The sequence below is a fragment of the Pseudopodoces humilis genome, chromosome 2, assembly GCF_049639895.1.
Source record: "Pseudopodoces humilis isolate 2021_Gansu_Grassland_sample_001 chromosome 2, ASM4963989v1, whole genome shotgun sequence".
Taxonomy (NCBI): domain Eukaryota; kingdom Metazoa; phylum Chordata; class Aves; order Passeriformes; family Paridae; genus Pseudopodoces; species Pseudopodoces humilis.
Genome location: NC_142201.1, coordinates 30,685,144 through 30,707,291, shown reverse-complemented (window position 1 = coordinate 30,707,291; position 22,148 = coordinate 30,685,144). Strand labels below are relative to the sequence as shown.

Genomic DNA, 22,148 nt, shown 5'->3' with positions numbered 1-22,148 from the left:
GTAAAACTAAACATCCAAGGAACAATGGCTGGAAATTATCTTCATGCCGTGTAACCAACTGATAGTTTTCTGAGGATGTTCAGTTTTGCACAAATTCCCAAGATGTTGAGACATTAAGATGGGTTTTCCTTACTGCACTGACCTTGTAATGTTCATTTTATGAGCCCCCAAATGCAGCTTGAGAGCTCATGTAAATGGGAACATTGGGTACTCCAGCCATGAAACATACAGTACAATATGAAGAAATCTAGGCTCCATTATTAGCTTTTCATATAAATAGTCATGCTTACTGTGAAGGCTGTTTTCTCAGAAATGTGAATCCCAAAGGAACAGGGGTCAAAAATGGAAGTTCTAATGAAGTTGGGAAAGACATCATACTTTCAAAAAATAAATGCTGCACACTGTAACATGCTTCCTTCATCAGCTACCACAGCCCTCCCAAATGCCTATTTGACACATACCTTCTTAACAGTATTTTAGATGTCTGCAAATGTTGCTAGTGACAATAAAGCACTGTGCTAGGAAGAAAAAGCTCTTCCCATTAGTCCTGGATGCCTTGCTCATCCAGGGAAGGATCAAGTCTTCACACAAATTGAGTCAAATTACTAGAGTTCTTGTCTCCTACTCGTCACAAATATAACACCAGCTAAGCAGATCTTCACTGGTAAGTGTTCTGTCCTCCATTTGTCTTTCTGCTAAATTTTACAGAAAATTGCTATTTAAAGACACCCCTGGTTTTTAAAGAGACAATTCTAACCTGTGCCAAATTTTTTCTAGCCCACAATAAAATCTTACCCATGGCCCCTTGTGACATTTTGATTTTCCATTAAATTAAAGACTATGCTGATGTTTAGATATCTGAAATATAAATCCCACTAACAAGTACATAAATGAATATGTAGTCCTTCTTGAGGTATTACAAAATACTTGCATTCCCCCCACCACCAAAAAAAGGCAAAACATTACAAGGAAGTCAGAATCAAGACAACATGGGTGTTGAAGCCAAACCCCTCCCTTTCTTAGATCGCACACACACACACATAGACACTGACAGCCTTCCCTCACTTCCGTACATAAAGGAAGCTGTTTCCCTCACACTCTGAAAGTGCAAATGGAAGTTCATCCTCCCATGTGCCCAACCAGATCCCCCACTCTCACTGCTCTCTGTACCCTGAAGGTGCTCATCTCTTTCCACTATGCCCATGCACTCTGTCTCTCTTATTACGTACCAGTGAAAGTGTAGACACTTTTTTATGCAACTTTCCTGTGTAAAATCAGTTTTCTGTAGAAGTGTCAGCATTATAATATCATGTTCTCATCAGAATCTATAAAGCTATGGGACAATGATGAGAAATCTTTCTTGTGCAGGCAAAACCACAAATGCCACATTCTTCCTATTACTCACTACCTCCTGTTTACCAAAACACAATTGAAAGTCATCTATTTCTCTCAGGAACAGAGAATAATTTAAGTAACTTTTCCCAAACACCCACATTTGAGAGAGAATTTATGACAGAAAGAGCTCACTCTAGCCAGCTCAGTTGCATGTATTTTTATGACATGTATTTAGAGCCATGATACTAATATTTAGTGATAGTAATACTTGTGACACAATCCTTTTCATACAAATCCACCATACTATCATACAGAGCTCAAAATAGCTCTTCTTCCAAGTTTTCCTGAAACATCAGAGGACACTGTCAACATGCCATTATTTATTTCATGTCCTTGTATGTGCATTATACAAATCAACATTTTACCATTTTGCTCCATATGTTCTCAGGAGAAGCCCTTCCAACTGCTTGACAAAAATAACACTGAAGCCTGGAAAAAAATAAATCTTATGCTGTAAAGTCAGATCACTTGTGTCTATTTTTGAAATGAGACAGAAGAAATCTTTCATAGCAGTTTGTATTTCAGGAATCTGGGACTTATAATACATTCACCTATCACACACACGAAACCCAGTGAAGTTACTGGCATTTAGTGCAATCCAGAATATTGTGGTCCTGTCTTTTTTTTTTTTTTTTTTTTTAACAGCAGACTTGCTGCCCAAATAACCTGCATGCTCTGATATTCACCTCTGCCTGTAGCTGCCTTGCCATCTGGCACTATCAAGTATTTATCTAAAAAGTAAATTTGAATTAAAGATCACGAACCCATTCCCTTTTTAACTGTGTTTCACCTGAACATAAAAGGTCAATTCACAGTTATGTGAGACATCAAACCTAGCATATATAGGTGCTGTTTATTTAAGCTCACAAAGACAAGTCAGAGGTACTCTGCTGCTTTAAAGGCAAAGCATCAATTTGAAACAAAAACTGAGCTAATCCCAGATTTCTACATCCCTATAAAATACAAGGACAGTTCTGCACAGAAATAACATGCCATCATAATCCAGGCCATAACCTCATTTAACCAGAGCAAAATGAACTATCCTCATCCTTACACTGTCTCTGAATCATATTGCTCACATGCAAGGATTTTATTCCAATGTACCTCCAGTTTACATGGGCTTATTTCAAACATGCAAAAAAAGAAACAAAAACTTGGAAAAATACCCCAACTCATACAATTTTTCCTTCCCTCCATTTCAAATTCCTATTTGAAAATAGAAATGCTGTGCTGTTCTCTGACAAGGATGTATTACACAAACACCAAGATGCTGCCTTTTCATACACTGCAGCGTCCTTTCTCAGTCTCTAGACTTCCTGAGAAAGGACTCTGCAGTGTATGAAAAAGCAGCAAATAGCATATCACCATAGAAAATATGGCCACCATTTTTCTGGAAAAAAAATATAAATCCTTATTCAGTTCACGAGTCATCTTTTACTCTGTATAAAACTCAGCTTCTGATACAGTAGTGGTCCAGTTTATCATTAGCAAAAACTGTAATACAATAAAAAATATCACTCCTATTAAAGATGACTCACATAAATTAAATGAATTGCAATGACAGGATTGGATTCCCCTAAGTTCTTCATCAGGCAAGGCTAATTATAAGTAATTGCTAATGCAGCTTTTGTGTAAAATAGGAGAGTAGATGCTTCCTCCCACTAAAGAATTTTGGAGAAATGCTGTATTTTCTCTAGGGTCCCCATTTCTCCACATACTACCCACAGCAACAGCTGTTTCCTGCAGCCATTTCCCACTGTCATGGCAGGAAGAGGTAGAACAACATGCCTAAGGGTGATGCCACTGTCTGTTTTGAAACTTCTGCTCAAGGACTGAGAGAGCAGAACATAGAAGAGATCAGAGTTATTCCAGCAGCTCCCCAACTGCCAGGAAGGGTGACAAAGGGCTCAGAGTAACACAGTTAGAGTATGGCCACAAAGGAAGACACCAAAAAAATAAAATAAAATAAAAAGCAGGAAGTTTTACAAAGGAAGAAACAAATACAGGACAGCCTGAACACTGCACTTGTTGTTTGGAACACAAGCAGCATGAGGAGCAAAAGGGAAGTGCTGAATTACATGGGCTTGTGGGATTCAAGGCTTTCCTAGGTGGAAAACCTACCAGAGGGAAAGAAGCCACACCTGAGCAGCTGAAGTGAGAATCAAAAAGAGGCCTTAAATTTCAGCAGGAATTTCACAAAAGCTTTAGAGAGGCAAAAATAACAAAGCATGGCTCTGAAGTAATGCAGAGATGAGAAAAACAGCCGTGATATCCTGTAGGTTAGGAAAAGGAGGGGAGAACAGAGAGCTGGAATCTTCTGTTTGGTTTTACTAAAAAGAAAGGCCAAGGAGAGCATGAACTCTCACAGTTCAAGTCCTGCCAAAAATACCAGTGAAATAATCCAAATAGCTTCTGCCATGCATTACCTTTCCAGCATAATACAAAGCCATCTTAAGGTAACAAAACCCAGCTTTCAGGGTGCCTAGAGAGCAGACTTTGACAAGCCCTTACTGGAAAATCCCTCCATAGAAGGATCAAATGCAGCTGGTTCCTTTCCACTTAACACAGCTATCCTACCTTGAGCACAAATCTCTCCTACCTTGGATATTTATGTTTACAGTTGTAACTTGCTACTATATTCCAAAGAAGTCACATAATTACTGACATGGTATTACAACAATCACTACTAGAATTGCATTAGTTCTTCACAGCTCTCCAACTCACATTTAGCAAACCGTCTAGCTATCTTGCAAGACTGGACTTTTTGTCCTTTTTTTCAGCTGACATTCTTTTTTCCTTAGTGGCATCCCAGTGGCAGAAGGACATGAGGATGACATGAATCAGAGGGAGTTCTCTGGTGGTCAGCTCTTACACAAAAAGTCTATGGACAAATAGATGGAGAGGATGTCTTGAGGTTTGTGTTGATTTAGGGGCAGTCATCCTGGTTTTTAGATGTTTCAGAGGCTGTCATCCTGTTTTCTAGATGTTAAGCATGTTCTTGAAATGTCTTTTGAAAACACTGAATTTAACATTAATTATTTAACTGTGTCCACAATGTGTTACAATAAAGAAATTATATAAAATAAACTGAAGGTAATTGAGTTTTATTATAATAAATTATTTGTTCTGACATAATATAGAATTGGTACTTAAATGCATATTTAAAGGCAATCATTAAGACACAGTTCTGATACAATCTTAAATAATAGCAAGATAGAAATCAGTGGAAAAATAAAGACTATAAAGAATGTTTTATTTCTACTTGTTTGGATTTGGGAGAAGGAGACTGTCACATGCCAGAACTTTGTTAGTGAATAGTCCCAAAACCAACCCTAACACTGCTTAAACTAGTTTGCATTTCTACTGCTCCAATGTGAGAAATATTTAATGTCAGAAACATGAGTCATTAAAATTAGTCAACAAAACTTTTCCTCTGGGAGTTGGGCATCCATGACAGACACTGTTTTAAAAGCTCCTCTTACACTGTAGTTTTCCAAGTTGGATGTCACCAGAAGTATAAAGATACTACAAATGCCCTAACAGACCTTACTTTCCATTTTATTAAGAAAACTAATCTATTTTAAAAGCTAGAATAATGCCCAATCTGGTTAATTCATAGCAATGAAAACACAGTACATCAGCAAATGCTATAAACTAGCAAACAGAAGAAGAGCCTAAAGTATGCTGTCATTTTTAAATGCTATTACTACGGCACTGTATTTCTTCCAGAGACGATGACAGTTGTCCCTTTTATGTAAATTCTACATGGAAATGAGTGGTAATTTCAAGTACCTGAAAGTAACCTAGTAAATGACCAGGTTTTGAAAATACCCTCATTCCCTCGTTCTCAAAACAAATACAAGGGATCTGGCTTCCTTATTACTGAAAGCAGCTGCCAGCCTCACTGTATGATGCACTTTAAAAGAATACTGCTTTGCAAATCCAAAATAAATGGGAGGGTTGGGGGGGAAGAGGAGAAAAGAAAAAAATCACTTAAGATAAATTCACTACTGCAGTTCAAAACCAGAATCCCTAGCTTATAAAATCTGTTGTGAGGAATACAGCAATTTCTCAAGACTTAGTGGATTCTACATGAGCATAAGTGATACCAGTCTAACCTACATTAAAATTACAACACTAAAATGAGTAAAATAGCAGTAAAGCCACTACAAATGTTATACCTACTCTGCATATGTCTACACTAACTAGAATATGTCTCATTTTTTTGCATATTACTAATTGTCAGAATATGACATATGTGCTTTTAGTAGCAGAAGATTTGGAATTCACCCCAATATCTGGAAGCACCATTTATAGTATTTGAAGAAACTGTTTACATTCAGGCACTGCATGGATCACATGCACAGTCCCAGCCTGAATGCTGAAGGCAAAACAACACAGTGATTCTAAAGGTAAACAATTATTTTGCTACTTCTAATGCAATTGCTTTTTTATTCTATTGACACAGAAATTCAGTAAGCAAGAACTAGAGAACTGCAGCACTCTCCAAAGGACAGAGAACTGCTTAAAAATTACTTGTTTTCCTTGCCCTACCATCTAGCAGCACTGTTTCTTCAAAAGAGGTCTTCTGCCCTTAACATGGCTGCCATGCCTTACATAACATCAATGAATGAGAAAGTAGTTATTTTGTTTCCTAGGACGCACACTGCCCATTAGCCATATGATTCTCCATATGGCACAGCGAACAGTCCAGACAAAGCTTTGCAGTAACACAGCCCCAAAGATCAGCATCCTCTGAGAATAACGGCAATTCAGACTTCACGAGCTCCAAATTCCCTTTGGTACATATTTAAATAAACAGGCATTCTTACCTTAAGAAAGCAATACTAATAAAAACAGCAGCACTCAGTAGAGCCTCCTCTGTTTCATCTGTGCTCGTAAAAAAAAATCTTGGTGCAAGTGTCTGCTGCAGCAGGTAATCAATAATATAACCTGCTTCTTCTGTTGCCAGAGCTGCTCCATCTGAACGCTAGCTAACGTGAACACTGTCAGTGTGAGTCATACCAGTGACTCAGAGCAGATGCAGAGCTGCAGGAGGAGTTTAAGTTTCAAGGCTTGCTCTCACTCCGGCTCCCTGTCACACAGGCGCTCACTGCCTGCCTGTGTCTCTGTGTGTGCCTGCAGACTGCCCCAGTTTGTTCTTGCAGCAGAAATTGGATTTTAACTTCTGAATAATCTTGGAGAGTTGAGCAGTGTGGGTTTGTTTGGGGGGGGTTTGGGTTTTTCCCCCGAGAACAGCAATTCTGCTTCTTTGCTGCAAATATATTTATTTGGAACGCAAAAGCTTGCTCTGCAGACCAAGCCAATACCATGGTATGTCAGGTGATGCACTACTACAAGATACCCATGGGCTCACGTATTTCATCAAGAATAGGGGCAGAACTGAAAAAAAACATGAAAGATTATAAAATTAAAGTATTGAGTCTGGGCAATATCCATTTATTCATGACAACTTCATATCAAAATATGGCTTCATTAAATACTCTGGGCACTGCAAATTTGGTCCCAAATGAAGTGAGATGAAAGAGGTGTAGGAAGGACTGTAGGAAGGGATGCACATGAGCAGAAATGCTGTGTGCCTGACACTAGTTTACCAGGGAAAAGAGCCTATAGGAAAAGAGAATAGCTGCATTATAAACAGGAACAGTGCACTTGGGTTTAGGGTTGAGTTCTGGCAGTCTCCCCCACAGCTATCCACCTCACTAGGCACTGATAACCTAGTCAAAAAAGCATTTTGAACACGTATTTATTTCCCAGGCCTGCTAGACTCCCCACAATGAACAAGAACAGGCATCACAAAGCCAATGTTAGGCACTTAATGTTGGACACTGTTGATATGCATTGCTGTACTGATCCCACTTATTTCTGAAAGGCGCATTATACTAAGCAGTTGCAGTATTTAATAGATTCAGCCTTCAAGAGAGGCAGATGAAGCCATCTAGTACCGAGCCATTAGGTTAAGTACATGGAAACAAATTACAGTGGGATGAATCAAACATTGTTAAAAGAAGATACTGGCTGAAGGAACGATGCCACTAAAATGCACAGACCTGCTTAACAGCCACTCATGTAAACATCCCAGAGAGTTTGGAGAAAAAACACTTGGTTTATGTCAAAGCATTTACAGCTGAACATTTTTCCTCATACTTAGCAAATGTCCAGTTGGCTATCATCCAGCTAAACAGATTTGTGTTGAGCTTTCTCATGGAAAGGCTAATATCAAAGCATGGCTTTGAAGGGTCTGTGTGTTTTGTCATTTTAGAGAATTCCTTCTTTTTCAAAGCCCAGTAAAATGTAAGGTACCCCTGCCCATTTAATCCAAGTATGCGTGCAGCACTCTTCAGGACTATATCTGGCTGTTAAAACTGCTGAACAAACTTTGTACTACTGATGGCGAATGTTTACTCCATGTATCGCAAAGTAGCCAAGAACACTGCCTTGGCAGGGATCAACAGATGAGGAAGAATCAAGCTGAGCAAAACAATCATTGAAGCATGGTCATGGAGACAGCATAAGCAAGTGGGATATAGAACAGCTGGTATCTATGAAGATACACTGAATTAAATTCTTTCCCCTAAAACCATTAGTATTTTATCATTTGGAAAATCTTCTGCTGAATCCCATCTTTTCCTCCAATTTACTAATGACAGTGAATATTTGCTCCTATCAAGCTTCCAAGGTTTTATTTTCATGTTTTAAATGCTTGAATAGGCAAGAGAATGCTAAGAACCACAGCATGTCAGGGAAAAAAAAACCAAAAAACACAACGGCAGCAACAAAAATCCAAACCAAGACCCCTGAGATTTTAATCAGGAGAACTAACACGGTCCAAATGTCATCTGTGACAAAGGCAGAGAAGACGACAAAACTGGATGATACTTCACATGTCTGGGGGTTTGGAGGATGGTAGTTTCTTTTCTCTTGGGAGGTGGGGAATTGTGTTTTTTGTCTCCTTTAAAATATATGGCATGCAATTGTGTATCTACATTCAATTTTGTGAATTTGCTGTACAGCTGAGAGTGAAGATTTGGATCAAAGCTGACTCAAAGAAAAGAGCTGTTAAAGGCCTCAAAGAGATAAAGCACACCAAGAGCGAGCACCCGCTGTGTAAAACGCATATACTTGCCTCAGCTGTAAATGACCTCATCTACAAATCAGATGTGATTTAGCTGCTGTAGGCAGCAGTTTCCCAATGTTTAATTGATCCGTCTTTTTTGCTGGACCTTCTGCAGTAGAAAGGGGTTGGATCAGGGGCTGAAAAGTGAGAAAACCTGAAGCTTCTTACCCCAACAAAAGTAAATGTAAACAGATGTGGATGAAATCTTGATCAGAAATTTAGTACAGCCTACTGAACTAAACAATGCTGCAAGAGATTCTGCATTAAGAGGCAGCTTAGACTATTATACACTCTTTACAGATAATGTTTTATCCTTCTTCACCTTTAGGTGACAAGCAAGCAAAGGCTTTTCTATAGTACCTATTCAACATGGTACTAGGTTCAAGAATCTTGTTCCTCCTCATCAGCTCCCTGTCTCTAGGAATTTCTTTGTTTGGAATTTTTTTTCAAGTCATCATTAAACCAGTGATGGTGGAAATGGTTTCCCACAGCCTATTCCAGATTTTCAGATTTCTTATTAACTTGCTTTCCCATGAAAGCTCAGATTGTCCTTACTGAGAACATGAACCTCTATTTCTGTTTCTGAGCCTTATTCTTCTTAGGTTATACTGTCTGGGGTTGGGGAGGGAATGGAAAGAATAGAAAAAAAAGCATTCCTTTCCTTCAAGGACAGACCTGGCTCTTGATACAGCTGGGCAACAGAAGCAGATTGAGGACCGCTGCCAATATCCACAGTGCCTCCTTCCACTCTCACCCTCCTAGCTTTCCAGTGATCTTTCCAACACCTACACTCTCTGCTGCATCTCTGCTTTGTAATCTTGCTTTTCTGAGCCCTGTATAAAGGTAAGAGTTCAGAGATACTATTTTTTGAGGAGCACTGACACATTTTAAGGAGGAAAAGCAGAGCTAATTTCCTGGACAGCCTAATACTCCAATTATCATTGATATGGGCATTACAACACTTTCCAAAGTACCAGTGAGCAGCCACACATGGAAGTGAGCACTATGCATGCACATAGTAGAAGAAACCCACTGCAAAAAGAGCATGTATTTTGAAAATACATATAGGCAAGAAGTTGAGGAGATAAATATTTTTTGCATTACGCTACAAACACAGCTAACTGACTTGACACGTCCACAGCAAAGCAAAATGCAGAAACTAGATCTCAGTGTCTTGCTCACTAAACTATTAGACTTCCCTTTCAATGCATCTCACTAGCAGGTTCCCTTCATCCATCTAATTACCTTTTGTGAGTATTTTGATATGCCATGACAAAAGCTTCTCATGAAAATTAAGACTCCTGCTGGGAAGTGTCAGAACCAGAAACTTTACCCTGCACAGACAATGAACAGAGGAAGCCACACATGAAAGCAGATCTTTACTGATTGGGTATGGGGGGAGGGAAGAGGATGATACACTTACCAGAGTTATCTCAAGGTTTCTGAAGATAAATAACAGGACACACTGTAGCAGTTGAACTTTTTACCTCCACTACATCATCCACCACTCAGTAGCATCTTGCAGTCCTCTCTAAAAAGCAGCTAGCAAAGCAACCCACAAGAGGCTGTGGGAAACCATTTCTTGCACACAAGTACATCTCTTCACTGAGACCACCTCCTCAAGCTACTGCTATAGCTATGACCCACGTAAAATGTATTTTTTATTACTCTCACAATCCAAAGCTACATAGACTGCAATGGAAAAAGACAACAAAGTGACAAGCTGTCAGTAACACATTGCATGCAGATCTCAGAGGGAAGTACTTCTGGAAATCCAGTGAAAATGTAAAAGACAATCTAAATGCCCATTTCCTCTTGTCTGTTCTCAGCAGATGAAACAACAAACTGCAGAGACTAAGATCAGATAAATCAGCCAAAACAAGGCAAGGACAATATATCTCGTAGCAACAAAGATGTACTGACCAGACGAGAGACCGGTTTACAGACACTGCTGTGGTTCCTGCATATACAGACAATGATACATTGCAAAGGCTTGCTTGGGTAAGAAGGACTCTCCAGATTGCACTTGATGTCAGCACAGTGTCAGCTGATCTTTTGGCAGCTGGCCTGCCCACATCTATCCACTTCTGCTCTTTTTCTCTCTCATGCTAACATCTGCCCATGTTTTGCATCAACAGAAAAGGTCAGCAAGACCCTAATGACACATTAAACCTCATAATCAAGCAATGCACCATTTGCAATTACTGTATGGCCACTCTCATTCCCCTTATATTCAGAACTCAGCTTTTTCCTAAAAAAATCCCAGTTCAGGGCAAGTGCAGAAGAATCTGTAATCTCAAATCTTACATACAGGCTATAAAGTTCAGTTTGGGTAACAGAGAAAGTATGTCAGAACACACCCGGTCTCCCCAGGTTTCCAAGAACATTACAATTTGTTCTATCAATATAGACCCAAATTTCTTATTCTGATCTTTATTTTTCTATACAATGCACAACTACCCCTCTGTTACAAACCAGCATGCTCATTTTCTGCAGTCATACAATCACTTCAATTGAATACTGACTTGTGAATCCTAAGAAAAGAGACACCAAACAAATCTAGGCATAAACTCATTTTGAGGCAAGTCTGTTTGACTTAAACACCACAGTTCTTCACGTCGTCTAACAAAATTTTATACTGTGATGGATATTCTCTAAATCCACTCATTTTGTTCATCCAATATACTCTAAACATTTTCAAACTAAGATTTTCCTGTTGTCTCCAAAATGCAGGACTTGCAGATCTCATGCTGGTGACCAGCATGAAGAAACCATAGTTTCTTCAAATGCCACAGAAAGAACAATTGTCAGTGCTGGAGAAAGTGGATGCAAAGACTTATTGTTTTCCCACTACCATCTGCTGCACTTCGGAAAACAAATCAAAACCCTGTAAGACTGAATGCAAAGCATGACATTTCCGATGACTATTCCTGCAGCATTTGTTACAAAATTTACTCCTCATCTCCTCAAAGAAAGAACAGCTGTAATGCAAAATTTCTGTGGTTGCACAATAGATTTCTAACACTTGGTCTTGTCTTCCCAACTCATCTGTAGTCCTTAAGTTAACCAGTCCCTATTTTCAGCAGGGAAATCATCTTTCCATAGGTTCCTAATTAGTAAGGCCATAAAAGGTAACTGCCTATCTAGACATGTTTACAGGCCTCATTCCCTATTCCTATTTTTGGCATTCTTTGCCTCCATTGTGCAAAATAAAAAAAAGAAGTCCTACTCTTAGTACAGTGTAGTACAGCACTTCACAAAATGCTAAGAGGGTCCTCAAACGTAAGTTGATCAGTAAAAAAAAGTAAAATAAAATAAAGGCCATGGGGTTAAACCATTTTTCTTCTCTCTCAAAATTCTTTATTTCTTCTTTCAAAGGAAGAAATTATTAGAAACATTAGAAAACATTAGAAAACAATCCAGTCATAAAGAGTTATCTGCAAGCTCACAGCTTTTAAGTAATTATGTATTTGTGGAAATAATCTGGAAATTATTCTCCAGATTAATGCCACCAAATAATCAATGGGACCATTCAAAGACTAAGGGACTGTACTCGCTGAGTTGCGCATTGAGCAGGGAGCCCAAGGTGGAAAAGCTTATTAGAAGTGTTGATAAGGAAAGAGTTTCTTTCATGATTAATCTAAATTTTGACATTCAGAACTTAATTGATTTGAGGTCATTTGGGATTTTTCCTAAAATTAGGTCACAGAAGAAGCTCACTAAAAGTAGCACTGTGATGTTTCTATTGGGATTTCAAAAAATCTTTATGTCAAAGGCTACATGTCTTATTCTAAGAACAGTCAACTCCAAATCAGCAAACCTACAGGGATGGTAAAAGTAGGCAAGTAATAATGATTAAAAAAATTAATAGATTCAGAATGTCCTTATTAAACAAATTATTTTCTTTTCTGGCAGGTACATAAAAATACAGACCCCAAAGAGACCCACCAGTTATGACATCTTTTTACATGTACCTGTTGGAAGAGCAAGTGATATATCAGTGCTGTGACGGGTTTCTGTCTTTCTTTTCAATGAGTTTCACTTGTTTGTGTATAATCCATAAGCATGCATTAATGTATTGCAATATGTTTAGATAACTTCCAGTTTCTAGTAGAATAAAAGGTCTCTGGCATGGGATAGCTTGGTGACTAAGGTGAGACCAGAGATTACAGATGTTTGCATCATACAGTGTTTTGGGAAAAGACTTTGAGTCCTTGAATTCAATGTTAACATACAACCTCTTGTTTATAGTTAAACTGCACCAATCTAAACTGGTAAGATTACTGGCATCATCCTTTTATGTTATAAAGACAATAAAACAAATATTTTCTATCAACCTGCTCTCTCTCATTTACAGCTTCTAATTCTGTGATGTACTTCTGCTCTTTGAAATTGATGGCTGCTCCTGCAACTTCCTGATGATGGTCACAGCCCACAGGTCCAGCCACTCTGCACCCCTGGCAGCTGCTGCTGTCCTTTCCAGGCTGGTTGGGTCACAGAACCAAGGCTTCCTTCACACAGACATTAGTTTGGTGAAAAGGACGGGTCTGTTGGCATGCATTTTGCATCTGAGGGAATTGAGGATAGAGAAAAAGCATGCACCTGGAGATGAGGTCACATTATCCTCATTACCTGTTCTCTAGATTACCTCACAGCTTTTAACCCAAACCAGAGGAAGGCTGGCTTTCCTTCCCTCAGCCTATTTTAGGTTTTTCTGGGGGGGAAAGGTGTGGGACTGAATGGCCGTGTCTTGTTGGTTTGTTTTTTTCCAAATGGAAGAATGAAACAGATTGAGTCTTAGGCTCAGAGGCACAAGCTTGTAGGGCCCACCTCACTGAGATGGTAATGGTTTTATTCATTACCTGCCTGACATTACGCAAAGAGTCTTGGGAACTGAATCATAAGCTCTAATTAGTGCATTTAATATTGGACAAGCTTTCTTTAGGGTATTAATTCTGGGATTATATGTAGCTTCAGAAGGAAGATGTCCATATCTTTATCTCCCATCCAAAACTATCAAACCAGTCAAGAGGTTGACTCTAATCAATGCAGAACACTTCAAAGAACTTTTTAATAAATGACAGTCACATTCATAAAGAGGTGCACTCCAAACTGCGTTCACTTTTACAAGTTGAGGATTTCAAAAACTCATTAAATAATTTTAAAGACAAAGAAGACTAACAGAAAAAACCTGGCTGTAAACCCAAAAGCACCACAAAAGTACAAGTCAGCAAGAGACACAAAGACAGGTAGTATGAAAATACTTCATCAATTGCTATATTCCAAAATAGCACTAATTCTCTGTTAACTTCTCTTGGGAAAAACAGTTCTAGTAAGTCTCCATGCAAGGCCTTCTGAAATAGACTACAGTACATTAACATTTCCTGATTATATGAATAGTGAACAGAGACAGCAAGCTGAGCACAGGGAAGAACACAGAGCATGGAAACTACATGATCCACACCCATAATTGTGAAAGGACTCTTAAAATACACACACAGTAATTCAGTGTTACAGGTGATGGAAAAGGAAACAGAAGCATTAAAATGAAAGACAAGTAAAAGCTATCCTCACATTAAACCAATTTCAAAAGTATGGGTGTCTCTTTTTTTCACAGTGGGTCTAAAATAGAGTAAGATTTAAGCAGCACCTGTTTTTGGCACAGTTTCTAAATAAACTGCCTTTTTTAGGAATTCATATAATAGGCTGGAGCCACACAAATACTGGCTACACACTATTTCAAAAGGACATGATGCTTTGTCAGTTTCATATAAATAAGCTAAAAATTTATTTTTATAGACTGTAACAAGCAGTCAACAGAAGTCTTTTTCTTCTACAAAAATGGAGCATATTTCTTCTACCTGCTCTCTACCCCCAAGCTCTTCCTTCCAAAAAACACATGATTACAGATTTAAAAAATATAATTAAGACATGCCTGGGCCTTTTTACAGATAGTAACAAACTCTGCATGAAACTGGTAGCAATCAGCACCTATATAAGAAAGTGAAAAGGAAATAATAATTTTTTACTCACATAGAAAAGAATTCCACACAGGAAAGCAAGATATTTTGGTATCTTACTTTTGATCTTTTAGTTTGTTTGCTTTTAAGAGAAACCTTTTCAGGTCTCTTACTCCAATGTGCAAACTCCTGTAATTTAGGTACTAAAAAGATGAAATAGTTAGATTTAATTTTTTTCATTGACAAATATCCCATTAAGGGAAAAAAAAAAAAGGAAAATAAAAGTGAGAACTTAAAATACTTCATTAAAGAAACAAATCTATTTATTCCTCCTACAGATGAGGTCTGCCAAACAGGAATAAGGGAACATTTAACTACAGAAACTAAAAGTCATGCCTTAAAATTCTGCAACGCTTCTCGTCACTTCAATAGGTTGAAAATTACTACAATTCATGCTGCCCCTTATATGCAATGTGGAGGATGAATAGACTACATTAACAAGAATGTCCAGGGGAGTAAGAAAATGCACTGTATTCTCTACTTTCTCAGCAAGAAGAAAGGCAGAGTGCAATTCAGAGCACCTAAGCTAAGCAGGAGCTATGTTGCTAACTTAGATTCTGTCAGGAGTAACCACTATAAAAGCAATTGCTTCCCTCTAAAACCACAGGGGGAATGAAGTCTGCTAGTGCTAATATGCCCCAATCAAGCCTACCAACAAATAAAAAATTCCACAGAAGTTCTACAGAAATGCTGCAGTGACTTAAGTCAAATAGCTATCCAGTAGAAGCAGAGCTCAAAATAGAACATAGATGGGAAGAATCTCTGATGAGATTTTTTATGAGATAATATAAGATACCAAGGAAATGTCAGAGCAGAGGAATCAAGACCCTCAGCAAGGCAAAGATCAATGTTAGCATCAACAGGATACAAGTTCCAGTTAACACACCAACCTGAGAGCAGTTCTTAGCATATGGTCTTGAAAGGAGAGAAGTCAGTAGCACTGTGGTGGCTCACTAATGGGGCAAACTGGTTTAGAGAGCAGGAAATGGAGAAATGATGGCAAAAGTGCACAGCAAGTCATCTTAGGGGAAAGTGTGGCAGGGCAAGAAAAACAGCACAGTTAACTCTGATGGAGAAAGATGCAAAGAGGTGGATTCAGGACAGGAGGAACTCAGGCAGAGACAGGCACACATTCCCGCAGGCAAGAGAGAGCTGGCTGATTGACAGGCTGTTCAGAACAAAGAGAGATGCTGGGGAAACTGTGACAGTAAAGGGAGAGCAATGAGACAAAAGGACCTGGGAAGAGATCATCAGGAAAGCTTCACAGAAGTATTATTTGGCAATAAAAATAATGCTTGCTAATTCTCTGTGGAAAAAGACCCAAAATTTTCCACGTCTGTCTCTCATTTTGAATTTTGGCAGCAGAGTTTTAAGGCTGTACATAAAACTTTGCTGTAGTTAACTATGCTCCTTGACAGCAGCAAGGCCTCTTCCACTGACACAGATGTCTGAAGAGCCATGAAGATCTCTAAAGGTTTCAGTCTAGAAAAAAATCCAGTTGCATTTTCCAAAGAACATATCACTCCCTGAAAGTTTGAGTCTGACTGTCAGGAAACCAAGTCAGACACTAAACCAATAAAGCTTTATTTAGTCAGAGGCTACAAAAGTCACTCCCTTCCTTGTTCAAGGAAGGGATTTACCACAAGGATTTACCACTGCATTTACCACAAGGCAACAACTTCGTACATCAAAGCAGGTGATACTTCACATGAAGTATTTAAGGTCTGCTTAGCCTCTGTAATGAATAAAGGCAATAATGCTGAATAAAGGGAAAGCAATACCATTTTATTCATTGATTAATACCATGCAAGTTTGCAGTGCTTCAATCAGAAACTCAAGGCTGAGCATTAAGCAATCCTCAGAGGCTTGCCTCCTGAAGCTTGTAATATGGACTTATGCAAGTCCTCTGGGATTTCTGAGTGTGCTGGAGCACAGATACACAAAACACATGACAGGCTGAGCTTGGATGCTGTTTTGGACTACCCACCCCTGGAACTCCTGGCCTTCTGGCTCCAGTTTGATAATCCTTTATTGTCAGCACAGCTTTCTCCAAGTGTCGCTTTGCAGATTGGCACTAGTGCCATTTTTCAGAACTGTGTGATACCACCAAAAAAGCCAACAAGAAGAAAAATACCAGTAACTCTAGAAGAGGCTGTGCAAAGCCTCCACAGGATAATCTACCGTGTGGGCCTCAGGCCTGGAAAGGTACTGTGGCAGGTGTGGCCTCTAATGCTGCAGAAGCCACATAGAAAAAGAAAAAAATGGTACAGCAAATTTAACCTTTCTATGATCCTCTGTTATCAACACCCTGAAATCTGTAACAAAGATGCCTGTAGCAGTTACCTTTCATTGTTCTCTTTAAGTCCATACACCAGTTTCTGTACTTTGAGCAGCTAGTTAGTACCTGGTCTTCTTGAAGAGCTGGATGTCAAATACAGAAGGAAAGGGTAACTAACAGGATTGCTTTTTTACATCCCAGAAGTTGTAGGGGCTGCTCATCCTTTTTCCTCAAAAATCTGCTATCATCAGTTTTCTCTAAGTACAAAGAACACTGAAGAAAGGTGTGGAAAAGGTAGATACATAGAGGGCAGTACTTTGGTACTCCAGGGTCAGCCTAGTTTCTAAAAACTAAAGACATTAACAGCTGAAATCCAGGACAAACCTGGCTTAAATACAGCACTGTGGAGAATAACAGCACGAGCAGAATGAAAAACTGTCTTTAGCTCACATAACACCCAACATACTCCAATGTGTGCAGACCAACCATAGTTTTTCAAAACAGCATAAAATTAATCCCAGCAAGACATGGGGGATAGCATCCTTAGTATTCAATTTGGGAGAGCACTAAGAGCAGCTGGTGCAGAGCAACATGTCTCCAAGCTAATCTCTAAACTGTTATCCAGGCCCAGAATGCTCCTACTATCATCTGCAACCACAAAAATAAGACAATTCAGGAAATTAGTATTAGTCTTTTTCATTTCCCTCAGTCTTTCAAGAATGAGAGCTAACAATTTTAATAAGAAAGAAAAAAGAAAAAAAAAAAAAGACAAAATAATTTTTCAGATACATAATTAGACTGGTAGGTCTTATTTTAGACAGAGATTACCCAGTTAAACATCCAAAACATATTCCATCTCCTAGGTATTTTTTATCCTGTTGCCTGTTTGAACAAACACAATATAATCTATTTTTGCACTATGCAATCACTATGGGTACTAAAGGATGAGACTTGTACACTTGGGGCTAATTAAAGGTAATGTTAACACTTATGCATACATGCACCATAATCAAGCACTTACCTTTTTTTTTACAGGTAAAAACACTAAATTAGTCAGCTAGTTTTTGCAGTCATTTTGCTCTATTTCCTCAAGTCTATCTGCTTTGTCACCCTTCAAATTATTAAAACAAAATCATTCAGAACTAATTATCTGCTTGAAAAATTTCCCTACAGACAGGTGTAATTTTTAAAAGTTAAAGCAGGAACAGTTTCCTCCTGGCATTTTTTAAAGCAATATAAAATTTGTGCCAAAGAAGTAACTCTTGTAATTATGAGAAATCCTTTAATATATTTCTCAAAAAATGTCACTTGGAACATGAAGCTACATAGACAATAAAACTCGAATCTTTTTAGGATAAGCTCAGCAAATACTTGAAGAGGACAGTAGAGAGGTACAGGTCATCCCGTCTTACTGCACATACTCATTCACATCTGTCTCAATGCTGCATGGAGAAACTGAGGATCAAACAAAGGAAGGGCATGTTTTGCAAAGAAAATTAAGGCAGAAAAACACCTCAGGATGAAACTACTGCGAGAAGCATAAGCTAGACAAGATACACCCTCTGATACTATGTTGCCCCAAGGGTGGGGCAGAGTCAGAAGTCTTAAAGGACCTACGGATGTATATAATGTATCAGGAATTAAAAACTCTGTAATACTCAATGTTTTCCTCAAATGCCCAATTGGTAACATTGCAAGACTAGGCAAAAGTCTCAGATCTGACTCTTAAAATTAATTAACCATCACTGCAAATCTCTACTTTTTTGTGTTTTAGCAGAGGGAACTTTGATGACCTGAACCACAAAAGTTCAAGTGCAAGAACACTTTTAGAAGGACTTCCACCTCAGGGTTATTTGAAAACTCATCAATGTTTACAACTAGCTTGAATAGTGAGTTTTGACCACTGGCAGCAAGGTAGCTGCGCCCAATTACAGTTGCTTGGACTGGAATACTGCAGAAATATTTAGACCAGGCTCAAGTAGCAAAAAGAAGGATACATGTTGGCACAAAAGACAACAAAAAATAAGCTGGTTCCCTCCATATGGACAGCACTTTTCTCTCAAAAGAACAGCACCAATGTGAGACTTCCCTCTAAAAAGATAAAGACATCTTCTATCCATCCTACATTAAAGGGTAGTCTCTACTCAATTATGCCTGCCCTATGCCACTGTAGCCAGACATCCACAAGCAAAGCAGTAAAGCCATCTTCCATTCTCCCTCTAGTAATTCCTTTCAGTTTGTTTTTAAAAAATGCTCAAGGACAAAGTAGTTTTCCCTATGGTTATAGGTAATTTCTTTAACAGAAGTTATTTAAAACACTGACACCAGTCAGATAACTTCTCAGTCAGATTCCTGTTCTGCAAGTAACTTGACAATGCCAGTACAACTTACTCAGCACAAGAAAGACACCAAGGCTCGAATCTACTTCGACGCAGTATTCAAGCTGTTTTTCAATACCCAGGATTGGGTGACAAACAGGAAGAAGTCAGTTTCCCAAGGCGTGAGTTTTGTGCCTTATGAGCACAGGAAGAGCAGAAAGCCAACACACATTATTAGCCATGAGTGTCTCAGATGTCTTGTGCAAACCTGTCCCCTTCAGAACTAAAACGGCTGGGAAGCACTGCTCAATAACTATATGTAACTCTGAACTGCTTCACTTTGTGTAAGGCTGAAGTAACCCATCTGGCTTAATAAAAAAAAAAAAAGTCAGGGAATCTGTGGGGACATAAGCACATCCAAAACAGAGATCAGAAAAACCTAACACATCTGTAATCCCCGTTTTGGGGGGGGGGGGGGCGTGTTTGACAGGTAAAAGCAAAAGTGACAGCAAAACATCCACTCTAAAATGTAAACTACATGAGAAATCCTTCTTAGCAACAGTTTCCCTCTTTCACGCTTAACACAGAAAAGGACTTTAAGTGCTTTTAATTGTGATTTTAATTGCTTCTAGTGATACAATTAAAAGCACTAAGAAAATGAAAGTACTTAACTTTGCAGACATCTCGGGTTCTTCTGACTAAATCTGTTGCCTTCAAATAGCAATCCCCAAGTCCCACATGAAATTTATTGGTGCTTTAGACCTCATCTTGCCTCTGGCTCACATCTGTTATCCCCATAACCCTTCAGCAGAATGAATTAATAGATCATTTAATTTTTCACCTCTTTGCTACAGGACATTCTAACATACCTACCTGTAGAGGCCCCAGCAAGTCAGTTCAAACCAGACTGGCATTAGTTATACCAGTAAAACCTGCAGAAAAAACAATCTGAGCCAGCCCTTCACTCTCATCTCACTTCCAACAGCAGGTTCACGTCTCTCAGCATGCAAACAACTGGGCAGAAGCCCAGACAAATACAAGTGCTCTTACAAAAGCCTTGACAAAAACACTAGTGCTGATGCAAACAAGCACATCCTGTTTCAGCTCATTTCCAACAGTTACCTAGAAAACTCTTTAACTTTGCTTAAACTCTGTTTAATTACATTAATTAATCATTTCTCAGTTTCAAAGGTTTGCAAGGAGGCAACAGTTAAAGCTGTGCTTTTCTGTTCCTCAAAGAAGTAACAGGCAGCCCCCTGAACTCGCACCTGGAAGAGCTAAACCTTTGATGTTTTGTTGATGAACCAGAACATGACACAGTTTATTTAAAAGTAATTACTTTTTTCATCTAAAACTATTAGATGTTATTAGAGTTATTAGTTCTAGTAGTATTTCTGTTTTCTGTATATTGCTTATTACCTTTCCTCATGTCAGATTGTCCTATTTCTCCTGCTACAAAAACGTACAGATTTTTTTTTCTTTCTATGATTCTATGATCTACCTGCAGTCTGTACGACTTCCACAGAAGTAAAGGTTTGATCCAACACCCACGGATGTCAGAGGAAGAGACAAGTCAGACCATAAAGAGAGGAAAATAGCCAGAATGTAAAAGGTCTGTTCTGACCAATTTAGTGTCTGGTTTTCCCTGATTTAATGACACCAAGTGCCAAGAACAAAGACTCCCTCAGCTGGAGTCCTGGCAGGTACCATAAGCAGAGATGATGGGCTTGTGCAGTGTTCATTCTCTGTGCATTTATCATGAACTCCATTTGCACACTGCAATCTATTTATGCTCCTGCAACAGAACAGAACTTGAAACTCTTATTTTTTTTTAAAAGGAAAACAAAACCAAACCCAAAGCTCAGAAAAATATTACATCTTTTCATCCTATCTTCTGTTACCAACGAAAGTTTCTGTTGACTGTAGTTACCTAAATACACACCCTGTACAGCCAAATATAAGAGTTTCTGTATATATGGAACTGACATGTATATGTAAATTTGCATATTTGTAAGTATTTCTCACCTATGTAGACAAACACCTTTTTCTGAGCAGAAAACCATCTATAGATGTCTCACATCTCTCTCTGCCTATAGCCAAAAAAAAAAAAAAGTACATTAAAATAATTGTGTCTTAAGAAAATCTGTCATTAGGTCAAATTGAAAGTGGAAAGTGGCCAATATGTCAAAAAGAAATAAAACCCCATAATATTTTGATTGGCCTTTTCATTGTTTTTGGAGAGCTCCTGAATAACACACTGTATAAGAGACAGCTACCAACTGTATTCTATTTCACTGAAATTAAAAGCCAATTTCAAGGAAAGCCACAACTCTGTCCAGCAAAATAATTTACCATCATGAGTTGTTCCTGTTTTTAGATTTTGTTTTTCTTGAGCAATAAAAAAGCACTATTTCTCAAGCATTAAGAAAATTCTCCATCTCAAAGCCTACATTCACCCTGCCTGGGAAAGAACTCATACTTTTTTCCTAAACAACACCATTATTGGTTGCACTGTAACAATCAGCAACTGCACACTTCACATCTCTCTGGATTCTGTCCACACATGACCACTTACCCCTTCTTCTTACCCTTGGACAAAGCCAGTGACAACAAAGGAAAGCAAAGCCTGAAGATTCTAAACCAGGTGGTGACATGTACCAAAACATAAAGAAAACCACCCCAAAACCTGAAGAACTATTTGTCAAATTTCTGCTTATACTGTTTCTTGGTATATTCTAAAAGGACTGGAACTCTCAGCAGTCAACAGTCACATTTAGCCTTTTATGTCGCCCTCCTGTGTGTTGCATTTTTCTTTCATGATGCAAGTAGCCATAAATAGATATGGGAATGCAAAAATATGAAATTAGTTTTGTGGGATTTGTTTTCTTTACTTAAAAAGGGATGATGGTTGAAAGAAAGAGAGAAAAAAAATCACATCATGCAGTGCAATATATTTAATTACATTTAGAATTGCCTAGGGAAAAGAAAGATCTGAGCAA

The 22,148-nt window shown here is 38.5% G+C and overlaps 1 protein-coding gene across 16 annotated transcripts in view; it reads right to left on the bottom strand.

Moving 5' to 3' along the window:
- INPP4A (inositol polyphosphate-4-phosphatase type I A) overlaps positions 1-22,148 on the bottom strand; it is a 108,621-nt gene that overhangs the window by 74,028 nt on the left and 12,445 nt on the right. For 9 of the 16 annotated variants that reach the window (XM_014249463.2, XM_088052070.1, XM_088052078.1 and 6 more), the window contains exon 1: positions 6,228-6,402. The exons of 2 other annotated variants lie outside the window; for them this stretch is intronic. The gene's annotated coding sequence lies outside the window, so the exon portion shown is untranslated. Of the gene's footprint in view, positions 1-6,227; positions 6,403-22,148 lie in introns of those variants that run through there. 5 more of the 16 variants (XM_014249527.2, XM_014249538.2, XM_014249507.2 and 2 more) reach the window with 2 other exon arrangements.